This window comes from Nothoprocta perdicaria, unplaced genomic scaffold (genome assembly GCF_003342845.1).
Source record: "Nothoprocta perdicaria isolate Ctin4 unplaced genomic scaffold, notPer1 scaffold_102, whole genome shotgun sequence".
In the NCBI taxonomy this organism is placed as follows: domain Eukaryota; kingdom Metazoa; phylum Chordata; class Aves; order Tinamiformes; family Tinamidae; genus Nothoprocta; species Nothoprocta perdicaria.
In genome coordinates this window covers 2168220-2180069 of record NW_020454117.1, presented here as the reverse complement: position 1 = coordinate 2180069, position 11850 = coordinate 2168220, and the positions used below count along the sequence as shown (strand labels likewise).

Here is an 11850-nt window from a genome sequence, read left to right as displayed (position 1 = left end):
GGCCGTTGGGGCGCGCGGGCAGCCCCTGGAGCGGCCGTTGGGGCGCGCGGGCGGCCGTTGGGATGGCCGTTGGAGCGGCCGTTGGGGCGGCCGTTGGAGTGGCTGTTGAGGCGCGTGCCGGGCCCTCGGCGCCGCGCTCTGCCCGCCGGCCCCGCTCCTCGCCCTCGCTCGCCACTGGCGGCAGGTCGCGCTCGCTTGCCCGTGCCCAAGGGTCGCCCGGGGCGCTCGGGCAGCGGGGAGGGCTGCGGAAGCCGCGGTTGCTGCGGGAGCCCCAGGGCTCAGCGTGTTGGTGGTAGGCGGCGTTTGGGAGAAACGGAGCCCCGAGTGCGAAGGGGAGCTGAGAGGAGTTTGTGCATTCGCGGCGGCAAGAGCGTCCGTGTTCCCGTGGAAAGAGCGTCAGCCTGTGGTAGCGCTCTGTATTGCTCGAAGGGAACGGCTTTGCCCTTGTGCGCTTGCCATTGCGACGGGAAAGCGTTTGCAGAAGCGTTGGACTTGTGTGGCATTTCCTTCTTTCTTCTTCCTTTTTCTTCTTTTTCTTTTTTCTTTTCTCTTCCGTTTATTCCTAGCCTCTGCCTTGTTTGTTATGTGCTCCCCCCCTTAACCCTTGGCAAGCAATAAAGTCTCATCAAAATGGAAGATGTGCATGGGACTCTAGGAGAACCCTTTCACTAGCAATATTCCGACATTCATTTAGTGCAAGCTTTAGCTAAGTTTAAAAAAACCCCCAAAACTACCAAACCAATAGAGCAAGGCTGCCGGGGCTTCGGTTTCCGTTGGAATACTAAAAAAGCTGCAGAAAGAACCTGAAGGGAATGTGTCAAGCTGTTCTGCCAGGCTTTTCTTCTTTGCCTTAGCAAGTACAGTGTTTAATCACCGCAAGACTTACAAATGCGAGTCTCGGTGGCGGCGCTTACAAAGAATGCTTGCTTCTGTGCTGTAGAGAAACTCTTCAGGAAAGATTATTCATTTTATGAAATCCTAAAGGTATGTAGAGATAAGCACCTGGGCTTCCAAAAAGCACGATTTGTCTCTCGTGTGGAGTTTCATCCCAGTTTCCAATAAAGAAAATACGAAGTGATCTCACTGGGTGTTAACAATTTCAGAGCTCTTTCTCTCTCAAGGCTTCTGTTGGTGAAGGGATATTAAAAAGATGGAGCCAGCTATAACCTTAAATACAAGGTTCACCTCCAACCTATCTAGTTCTTCATGCAGTTTATTCCTTGTCCCTGCCATAAGAAGTTCAGTATAACTCTGTTTAGAATGCATGCAAATACATACAGGGAGAAAACAGCACTGTCTCACCTTCACTCTTCAGTAACACAGCAAAATGCCTGGAAAGCCAAMGTTAAAAGTTTAAGCCTCTAGTTTCCAATTGATTCTTTAAAGGCCAAAAGATGTTTAAATATGAAACTACCTGTAAGAAGGTCCTGATATGGTAGTGTATTTCAGGTTAGTTTCTCCTTGTTAGCTCAGTTGTTTCATACCAATTTGCGATCATTTGCAAATAAGTTCTGACTATATTTCTCTGTCATAATGTTTGTCTTTAGGAAATTTAATTTTGGGTTTCCATGTGAAAAGCAATAGATAAGATATTAAAAGCATATTACAAGCTGATGTGTATCAGATATTGATTTCTTCAGCAATGCTTAAGTTTACTGGCAAATTCATATTAGGAATTTTAGATTTCTTTGCAGAATAAACTGCTTTATAACATATATTAAACATGCAGATATATTGCAAGATACAGGTCTTTTATTTTTATATATATAATATCTATATCAAGAATATATATAATATCTATATCAAGATATGTATATATGTAAAAGAGGTGATCCAAGTTTTCTGTATTAATCCTATGCTATTAAATAGATATACTAATTAAAATGTGTGATCCTCTAGAGGAAATAACTGTATGTGAAAGGAAAGTCAGCTTTTAATCAAGAGCTAATCTTCGTCCTTATAGTCCTCTTCTCCCCTCCACCTTATGGTGAATGGTAATTATGAGGAGCAGAGTCTACTGAACTGCTTTAATACTGAGGATGTGTTATATATTGCTCTGTTATGCAAGTGTAGAAAGACTGTAATGTTTGCTCCTCTCATTCACATGATGCTTACCAGTGTGTTCTCTTGACTGCTGTTTTTCTGGTACATTTGATATGATACTAGTTCAGGAAGACTGTTTTTCCATATCAGAATGAACACACGAACCCTTGGATTTTAAGACTGAATCCACCGCACCGTGTTTATTTGTTTTGTTATGCTATGTTTCTATGCTCCAATGCAAAGCCTGCAAAGCCCAACTCATTCTCAGAAGTTAATCATTTGCTTTAGGAATGCTTGACTTGAAAGGTCTCACAAAAAAAGCATTTTTTTTGTCCCTTTTCTCCTCTGCTGAGTTTCTAGTACTTCTTATAAGGCAGAGGGCAACAATAGAAATAATCCCAACCTATAATCTTAATTTCTTTCAGTATGAAATTTGAGATTCAATTTCTTCAGTCCTTAGCAGGACCCAACCCATTGCATTGATTTTTTAAAATTTTATTTATTTATTGAAAAAAATATATTTTGTGTTCATGAAATAATTATGGTGGGTTGAACTTGCAACCTGTGGAAGAGTGATGGCTTTTCTTACAGTGCCATTCCCTACCTTTCCTGAACGCATCCTAGGGTTCTAAGGAGTAGGTCCCAGGGTAAGTGGTTCTGGCTGTCTCTGTAGTAGAAGCTCATTTGCTTGTCTCCATCTTAAAGCTATGGGGAACAAAATCTCTCAATATTTATGTAAGGTGATACATTAATGGGAAAATGCAGAAAATACTGTTAAGTACTGGCTTTAAATTACATGTGTGATCAACATAAATCTAACATTCTCCACTGTCTTGCAAATGTGTTTTGTAGTCTTAAGTTCTGGAGGGCTCACTGCGTACTGACATCGTGTCAGATCTGCTTACCTCTGTGTTATATATTGCTCTGTGTGGATGGGCCTGGTAGATGAGGTCTTCTGCAGTGGGACCTTAACTTCAGTGTTAATAGCTTCAGTGTCCAGCACAACACCGTGTCCCTTGCTTCCTCCTACACCCCAGCCGTGTCAAAGGCATTTTTTGGACTAAAAAACCCAAAGGTAATAAAATGGTTTTGGGGTAATTCCTGAGCCTATAGGGAAACAATAGCAGATCACAGAATGGGGACCAGGTATGGGTGAGCCAGGTCTATCCAAATAAGAAAACTATAGTACACTTTGAGCTTGTTAACAGTTAAGAGCGACTGGGCTAACTTTTTAGGAGCTATAATTTGTAGCAATAGAAGGTTGTGCAATATTTGTAGTTTCTTCTCTTTGTGACCTGTGTTATATGACCACAGGCACCATGGTTGCAGATAAGAGCTGATTTATGGTCTGGTCGGCAGTGGCTTTCCTCCCACTGCTAATCCTATGGGAGGACTCCTTTATGCTAGTGTGCTGGCATGCGATTTTTATTTGTTTATTTATTTTCTAATACAGTCTTGTTCAGTTCTGCAAACTGAGAAATGACCTGTCTTGTAGACTGGCTTTCCCGAGGTAGTTAACCTATCTGGAAATATAATCCTTAGGCTCTTTGTTTAGTGCTCCTCAAAGTATTTTGAGGCTGACTAGTATATAGATTTTCCTGTGGTAAAACAATTGTATTTTTCAGGGCATTAAAAAAGGTATGTAAACTGTAAGGCTGTGCTTCTTAGAGAACCAAGCACCTGTTGGGTGTGCTAAATTCTCTCAAGGTCTTCTGCTTTCAAGAGAAATCAGGTCAGTATGCTTCCGTGAACCAGCGAATGAATTTTCAAGAATTGAAAATGCTGTAGATGGTGATTAGAATTGACTTAAGTAGAGTATGGTTTTTCCAGGAAAAAAAAAAAGAATTATCCACAACTCTTGATTTAGTGTTGTTGTATTGCTCTCAGTGAGGATAGCACAACAATACAGGTCTTTGATCTAGATATTCTATATCTTGATATCTTTTATGTATGTATATTTAGTATGTATACCAAACGAATGTCATACATTTCCATTTCTAATAAGCTTGACTTTTTTTCTTTTTTTTTTTTTTTTGGCTGTCTGTTTGCTTTTCTTCCCTCTGCAGTCTGTTTCACCGAAAGTGGCTTGAATTGCACTGATTCCTACCCCACTAAATGTTAATCTACTGCTCTGAAATGGTGGGTCTTTTGAGGATTACCTGCCACATTTAAGATGCACTTGTTTCTCTTATCATGCATGTAAGTCTCYAGAACAGCAAATGAGTATTTATTTATTAAAGCAAGTCCTGCATCTACTCAGCTGGTGTATTGTTCATAGATAAGAAATATGTCTCTCTAATGGAAGTAAGGAGAAAGTGAGAAGACAGGTAATAAAACAGTGGAGAGAGAATCCGCGCAAAGCTTCAGGGTATGAATTTAGGAGRTTACTGGGAGTAGAACAGTTCTGTGATGTTTGGTTAGAAAGCATTTGAAGTGCTCTCGATAGCAATAACTAGGGGCGTACTAAGCTGCTCTCTTGTTACCGAGTAAAAACTGCATTTGGTGATTTAAGAACCGTTTCAGCAATCTGTAGATCTGTCTCGTCTGCTTTATATTAGATTCTWCTAGGTATAGCTAACTGCTTACTGTGGAAGAAATGATGAATATTTGAACTGTGTTTTGTATTGCCATTCTAAAGTCTGTAGAGTTTCGTAGCATTATTAAAAACTGGTGTTAGCTATTTCGGTCCTAAGGAAAAACACTGACACGTTTGTCACACTCCAAACATCTACTCAGGTCTTATAGGCTGTGAAAATCTGTAGATTTGGAGCCCTGGTGAATGTGTTGCAAGCTCTGTGAATAGCTGTTGCTGTTCGTTTAGATGCCTCTTTAGGTAGTTTGCATATCAGATAGTTAGGTCCTAGTTGGAATGTCTCTTAAGAAGACATTTTGATTTTGACTGTGCAGTACACTGTTGTGTGTGGGGGTGGTGGTGGTGGGGGTCATGTTTCTTTTTTTTTCTTTTTTTTTCTCTTAATTTTTTGGTCAACTAAATCAATAGAGGGAGCTCCACTACCTTCCTGACAGAGGCAGCATGTTTGTGCTCTTCTCAGACCTCTGACTGCAGATTATGTTAAATTTTCTTTTCCTTCAGAGTGTTCTGAGGCATTGAGCTTTGTTTTTTGAGAGCTTCCTGTTGCGTGAAGGACAGACCTTAAGTGGTGACTGGGAGACTCTTCTTTTCCGCTGCATCGTGATTTTTAAATTTTATTTTTATTTTTTCGTAATAATARTAATGGATCCATTACTGATGTAGTTTTTCAGATGAGCTGCTCTTGCCTTTTGAGAGGCTTCAAGGAGAAGTTCAAAGAGAACCTGAATAAAAAAAGGTGTTTTCCTGGGGTGGTTGATGCCAGCAGTAGTGCTACGGGATAAAATACAAACAGGATAAGGAGGTGAATGCCCTGAGTGCAGGCAGAGAACTAAAACACTTCCAATAAACACAATAAACATTGTTATGCAGTGGGTTTTTTTTTTTTTTTAAAGTTTGTTTTAGAAAGTGGAGCAACTTGTTTTTCAGTAACTTGGCGTTGATGGAGTTCATGCTGCAGGCCAAGAAGAGTTAAGGCTCTTGTTTTAGAAGGACGGAAATCAATGATGCCATTTATCCCATAGGAAAAAATGATAAAAACATTCGTATTAGGCTCTGTACCTGAGTGTCTTACCGAAAATACTCAACTTATAGAGTAGGGTTAGGATAGCTGAATGTGAGAGTTTGTATGGCTTTTTGAGGTATAAAGCTGCAATTGTAGTTGCTGATATATTTAGCTGTAGATTATGTAGAAAATTAGCCTAGGTAACGGCATACACTCAATTTCTGATACGAAAGTTTATTTCATAAAAACTAGAAACCAGTGTGCTTTCAGCCACGCGAGACCTATTGCTTATTCAAGTAGAACCATGCTTGTTTATTGGTGTGTTCTAGTTGTTCTGGAAAGCAGAGATGAATTTTATGGCCTTTACTTGCAAAAGCCATGCACAGAATAGGAAAAGAAGGAGGAAACTCGGTATTTGGGAAAGATTTGGGAGACTTCAATGCAGTTATGTAACTTTGGAAGAAAAAAGAATTTTAAATTTTAGTTCCTTCATTGCTGATATTGCACATCAAGTTGTGTAACAAATACATATAAATGAGATGATAGGATAAGTATTATTAATGGATGGATTTTAATATTGTATACACTGTTAAAAGATTTACTTTCTGAAACCATGGAACCTTAAAGTTTCTGACAACGCCAGAAATAGGGCATGATGACAACTGGTGACATAAAACCTTAATCATGAATTTAAGCTGGAAAAGAAATCCCTTTTCCAGCTGTCATGTACAAGATGCAAAACAAACACAATACAAAATACAGAAATACAAAAAAGGATTTTTTTTGTTTGCTTGTTTGTTTTTTTATTCTATCAAGGTTGCTTAAACCTTCTCAGTTCTTGAAGTATTGCAGAAAATTACTAATATTGAGCCCCATCTACGTGCACTAGTCGTATGGAATGACTGTTCCTCCACCACCTTTTGTTTTCTGGTTTATATTAGTGAACTACATTTTTTTACTGTGGTTTTCTTGCAGAATCAAATGAGCTTTCAGTATTACAGTTTGCTGTGTAAAGAGTACTACAGTTGGAAATAGTTGCCATTTTCTGTAAGCAAGAAATGACAGTCACTTGGCATGACCATAAAGCTACACTTTTCTATTTTTTATTGTCAAAGTGAATTTTTGTTAAGTATTTAAAATGTCTAGAAACTACATTGCTCTAGTGGTCTGTCTCTTGACATAGCTTTTAAAACAGTGCTTTTTACCTTCTGGAGGGGGTAACCGTTCCCCAGTTTTCTCTGACCTTGCTCATCATGCTGCTGTTGAATAATGTGGTAAGTTACTTCATTCTTCTGATGTTTCAGTCCTTATAATGCGCCTTAAAGATTCAGACCTAGTCAAGCCCCCCCCGCCCGAGAGGCAAATTCCTCTGTGCTTGTGTGAGAATTTCTGTTCTCAGAACAAGGTGTCCTCGCGTTTCCTGCGGGTTTAACGGTTGGGTCGTGTTTCTGRTATTTCATGCAAACTCTGTTGTGACTTGAGGTGACTTCTTGTCATCACTGATTGTATTCTGAGGAGCCGTGCAACGTTAAACCTGAAAGTCTTGCTCGGATTGGAGAGGGAGGAGTGCAGAACTTTAGAGGTACTGGAAACTAACTGGCGTGTTGTGAGGGTTCCCRTTGTGCACGTGGTAGAAGAAGCAGGTGAACCACTCTTGCTTGGCATCCAGAATGTATTTAGTATCTGCTAAGCATTTTAAAATAGCCCGGGCCGATTTCAGTAGAAGCCGCTCCCATTCTCCAGGGAGGGCAGAGCTGCCAGCCCCGCGTGGCTCTGCGGTCAGCGTCAGCAGCAGAGCCAGGCATCAGAGGCCTGCGGGGGTGCCCGCAGCCCGGGGTGCTGGCTTCCTTTCCAGGGCTTGGGTGGCACGGGAGGAGCCGCGTTGCTCCAGAGCTTGAGAATTTCCTGGTTTTGCTGAGGGGAGGCAAAGGGGTGTCTGCATAGTCTGGGCTCACCAGTTCATTCTCTTGCTCTGAATTGTGTGCGAAGCTCGCTGGCTGACTTTTTTTTAATCGTTACTTCCATCTGCCTGTACAGCCACAACAAGGAAGGACAGGCTTAAGCGTATTCCATGCGTYCACGATCCTTGGCTCCGCTTCCATCACGCAGAGCGCCGAGGGCTGAATAAAGCAATGTGTTCTCCCAGGAAGGGCAGAATGGAGCAGCCTGGGCCGCCAGAAGCTTTCTCCAGAGGGAACGATATCCGCACACGTGGTGGGAGAAGCGGGTGAACCCTTCCCAGCTGGGATTTACAGGCTGCCTCTGTAGGATGTGGGAGTGTTTGAAAACTGAAATTGAAGGATTTACCTCCCCTTTTTATTTTTCTTTTCTTTTTTTTCCTCCCTCAGCAAAAATACTATTTGTGCCATTTCTCAAAGCAAATTATTGTCATGCCCTTATGTACAGGAGCAGCTCTAGGCTTCATGTGGCCGCTTGCTCATTTGGCCAGAGCTTTGCCTAACTGAATATAAAACCTAGCCTTCTTAGTATGCCYGAGTGCCTTGTCTTAGGTGTGGATTCTAATTCACAAAAACCTTATAAATCACTGGCTTTCTCTTGCTTTTGCACCAGTTTCTGGTCTTCCTTTGAGATGCTGTCAGCTGTGAGCAGAAATGATTGCTCGGCGAATTTCTTCATATAAATGCAAAAGAGCAGGACACCGAGGAGGCGGGAGGCCGTGACCCCGTGTGAGGAGCCTTTCTTCAGATGACAGAATAAATATTTGTCACTTTTTTTGGACATATTATACATGCCAGGCAACCTTTTCTCATAACCACCCAAGGAAATAAGTGGCTTATAGTTTGGGAGTTCTATGATAGGACATGATAGGCAACAAAATTGTGAGAGGGAGCTTATTGATTGAAATCTGTAATGAAAACTTTAATTGGATCAATTAAATGCAGTATTATTTAGTGAAATACCTTTAGTGCTGTATCTAGTTAGAGCTAAACCTTTTTGTAAACTCCAAATAACTTTAAGAGAGGCTGTCCCTCCTCCTCTAGGAAAGGAGGGAAGGAAATATGTGTTTTATGCAGGAAGGAATACATGAAGGAATTACTTAAATCTTCCATCTTGTAAAACGAAGCAATTTCTCAACATCAGTGCTTCCCGGAAGAAGTTTCACTTTCACGGCTCTTCTGTGTGGAGGCTGGGCTTTCCAAGCGCTCTTTATAAGCAGAGGGAAATGGGGCGTTAGGAAAGATACTGCTTGGAAGAGGTCACTTAAGTTAGCTCCTTTATTTTTCCTCTCTATTTTTTCTGCCTTGCGGCCGTCAGTGCTTTCACATCACTAAGTGAGGGCACAAGTTTCACAGTGTGCAATTAACTGGTGTGAATTTAAGTTTCTAACTTAAACAGTGGTGCTGCAGTGACAGAAAAGCGTTTTGGGTTCTTGTTTCTTTTATTTCAGCAAAGCTTCAAACCCAGGGAATATGTTGCCTTTTGTGGCTTGGTGCTACTTCACTTGCAACTGCAGGGCTGCYGAATCGTGTGCAGGCTGCTGCTGCTGCTGTGGCTGCGGGGAATGGGTGTCCTTAGTAATTGCTATTCCTGGCACACTATTTGCAGCTCCCCAGTCCCTCAGCCTTGTGCAAATTATAGTTGCAGATATTTCAGATAGATTATACAGTAAAGAGCTATCCCTGTAGAAGGATTGTCTGATTCTTGTGCTGTGGGGCTTAGAGGGCCAGAAATTATATGTGATGAGGACCCTAAAAAGCTGATGTAATTACCAGGAAAAAAARCCCAAGGAAGTAGAAACGGCCATTGTGTTTCCCAAGTGGTAGTAGCATTTCCTCAAAGGTGACATTTTTCACTCCTTTTCAGCAAGAAAGGATCGAGTTGAGTCCGGAGTGGTTCTCGAGGCAGCATTAATGGTGACAGCAGCAGCAGCGGCTTCTGTGATTCCGCCCTGGGCCAGGGGGCTCTTGAGCTGCCCACAAGGGTTTGGCTCGTAGGGTTTGGAAACTGCTTTAATCATTCCTCCGGGATGAAACTTGGGTATGTTGCCAGGTGGGATCCCTTGTTCCCCGCACGGCATCCCGGGGCGATTCTTTAAAATGGTACCAAGGGAGCCTGCGCGCCGTTCTGCCCTGGAAGAGCTGTTTTTCTACTCATTTGGAGGGGATTCTGAACTTGTCTTCTGGGATCATAGAGAAGATGAAAAATATGTAAATATAGAATACTGAAAACCTTGGACAGTGATTTCTTTTCTAGAATCTAGTGTTTTAAGAAAAAAATGCAACATTAGTGACCTTAAAGAAAACATTAAATTACATAATATTGACTTTTTAAAATTTTTGATTGTTCTTGAACATTAGAGTATGATTTTTCAGGAATATTTCTGAATGAGAAATAGTTTTTGTTGGTTGGTTTGCCTGACCTCTCTATCTCTGACTATGTAGTGTATGTGTATATGATCTTATGCTTTCAGAGAGATAAGGGTATAAAAATCAGAGTAGTTAAGCAAAGCTAAGTATTTAGAACTGCGAGAAGAGTTCCGTGAGTCTCTGGCAAGAGGCATTAAACTGCAAAAGAAGACGGGATAGGTTTTTTTCTCCCATCACTTTCTAAGCAAGTGTTCTCACTTGATGCCCGTAGAAGACCCAAAAGACAAGTTTACTATTAACAGCTGGTGCTCTGATGAACACCATGAGTCAGTATCTCTGTAGGGAATGACCTGCACTAAGGAGAAGGAGCTTTCTTCAAGTGGGACAAAGCAGGTATACCTGGTAAGGCCTACAAGGGTAATAACATGGCAAAACCATACAAAATGGTTTGAAACGTGGGCTGGGAGGGGTGGAATTTCATTTGACAAGGCCTGTGAAGGGATGGAGGCAGGAGGCAAGAGCAGTAGCTGGTTTGGTGCCTGAGAGGAGCCGTGTTCCACATGTTCCTGTGCAAGGCTGGTCACCCCAGCTTTTGGATCCAACTTGGCAAAAACCCTTTGCAGTGATACGGGAAGTGCTGCCTTAGTTAGAGACCTTTGCAGGTGGGTGCAGGAGGGAGGAAGCTGAGAGCTTCAGTTACAGCTCTTTGTGCTGCATTGGAAGCAGGTGAGTTCAGACAGCTCTGGAGTAAGGAGGCAAGTCCTAGGCATAGGAGCAATGAGTGGATATTATCATTTGCAAGAGGAGCTGCAGAGGGAGAACAGGAAGTTTTCTGTTGATGCTTCCTGGAAAGCTACAGGATTAAGGGGGCTCCTCTGTAGGGATATTTAGAGGGAGAGGAGCAGGTGGAAGAGATGCTGTAAGGCAAGGAGAGCAGCACTTTGGGAAAGCCCAGCTCCTGTGCTACCCAGCCACAGGTTTCGCACTTGCCCTGCGCCCTCCTTTCCCTTCACGGGCTGTAGTTGGCAGGCTGTCGCCTTTGCTCAGACCGCTTGTTGCAGGGCTGCGGTGCTCGGCTCTTCGTATTTCCTCTCTTGTCAGTGTCACATTTCAGTGTTCTTTTGTGCCTCGGCAAGACGTAGGTTTCCTCRGTGATTTCTGCCGAGCTGATGTGTTCTTACACTTGGTTTACCTGGCCTGGGCATGCAAATCATTCTGAGATTAAGATCATCTAGACTCATGCATTAATGTGAAGGAACCTTTCATTTTCTGCTCTTAGGTCACTGCGGATAACCCCAAAGCTGTTCATATTAAGGTCCTTTCCACCCCCAAGACTCTTAATGTTTTCTTCCAGTTGTTGTAAGTGTCCTAGTGTGTGAAGCAACATGTCAGGAAAGGCTGTCATATGTTAAATATAATTGCTGTGTGGTCTAAACATTCAGCTCTGTCCTCTTGTCAACCAAGCTGTCAAATTTTCTTCAGAGTTACAAGTATCTTAATCCGTGATCAATTAAGATAGTCAAGAAATTCTTGTCTCTGGAACAAATAAGYCTGTATTTTTATAATGCATTCTTATTAGAGGAAATATATGAGCTGTTTAATGTGAACATTATAATAAATATAGCTGCATGACCCACTTCTGTCGAAATTGGTCATGGTCAATCTCTCTTTCTAGTCCGAGCCTTTTCTTACTACTTCTACACCCGAATTGGGGAGCATCAGATTGAGTGTCTGTGTGTCTGTCTGAGAGGGATGGAGGTGGTTTGTCTGTTTGTTCTTGATAGAGCACTAGTTGGTAGACTTTGTAAACTTACAACAGAAATTGCACTGAGCCACAGTATCCAGAAGTTTTAAACCGGCTCAATAATTTTGGGCCCTTATCC

General features: G+C 42.0%; 1 protein-coding gene across 1 annotated transcript in view; it reads left to right on the top strand.

Moving 5' to 3' along the window:
• ALCAM (activated leukocyte cell adhesion molecule) overlaps nt 1–11850 on the top strand; it is a 109885-nt gene that overhangs the window by 407 nt on the left and 97628 nt on the right. The window lies entirely within an intron of this gene.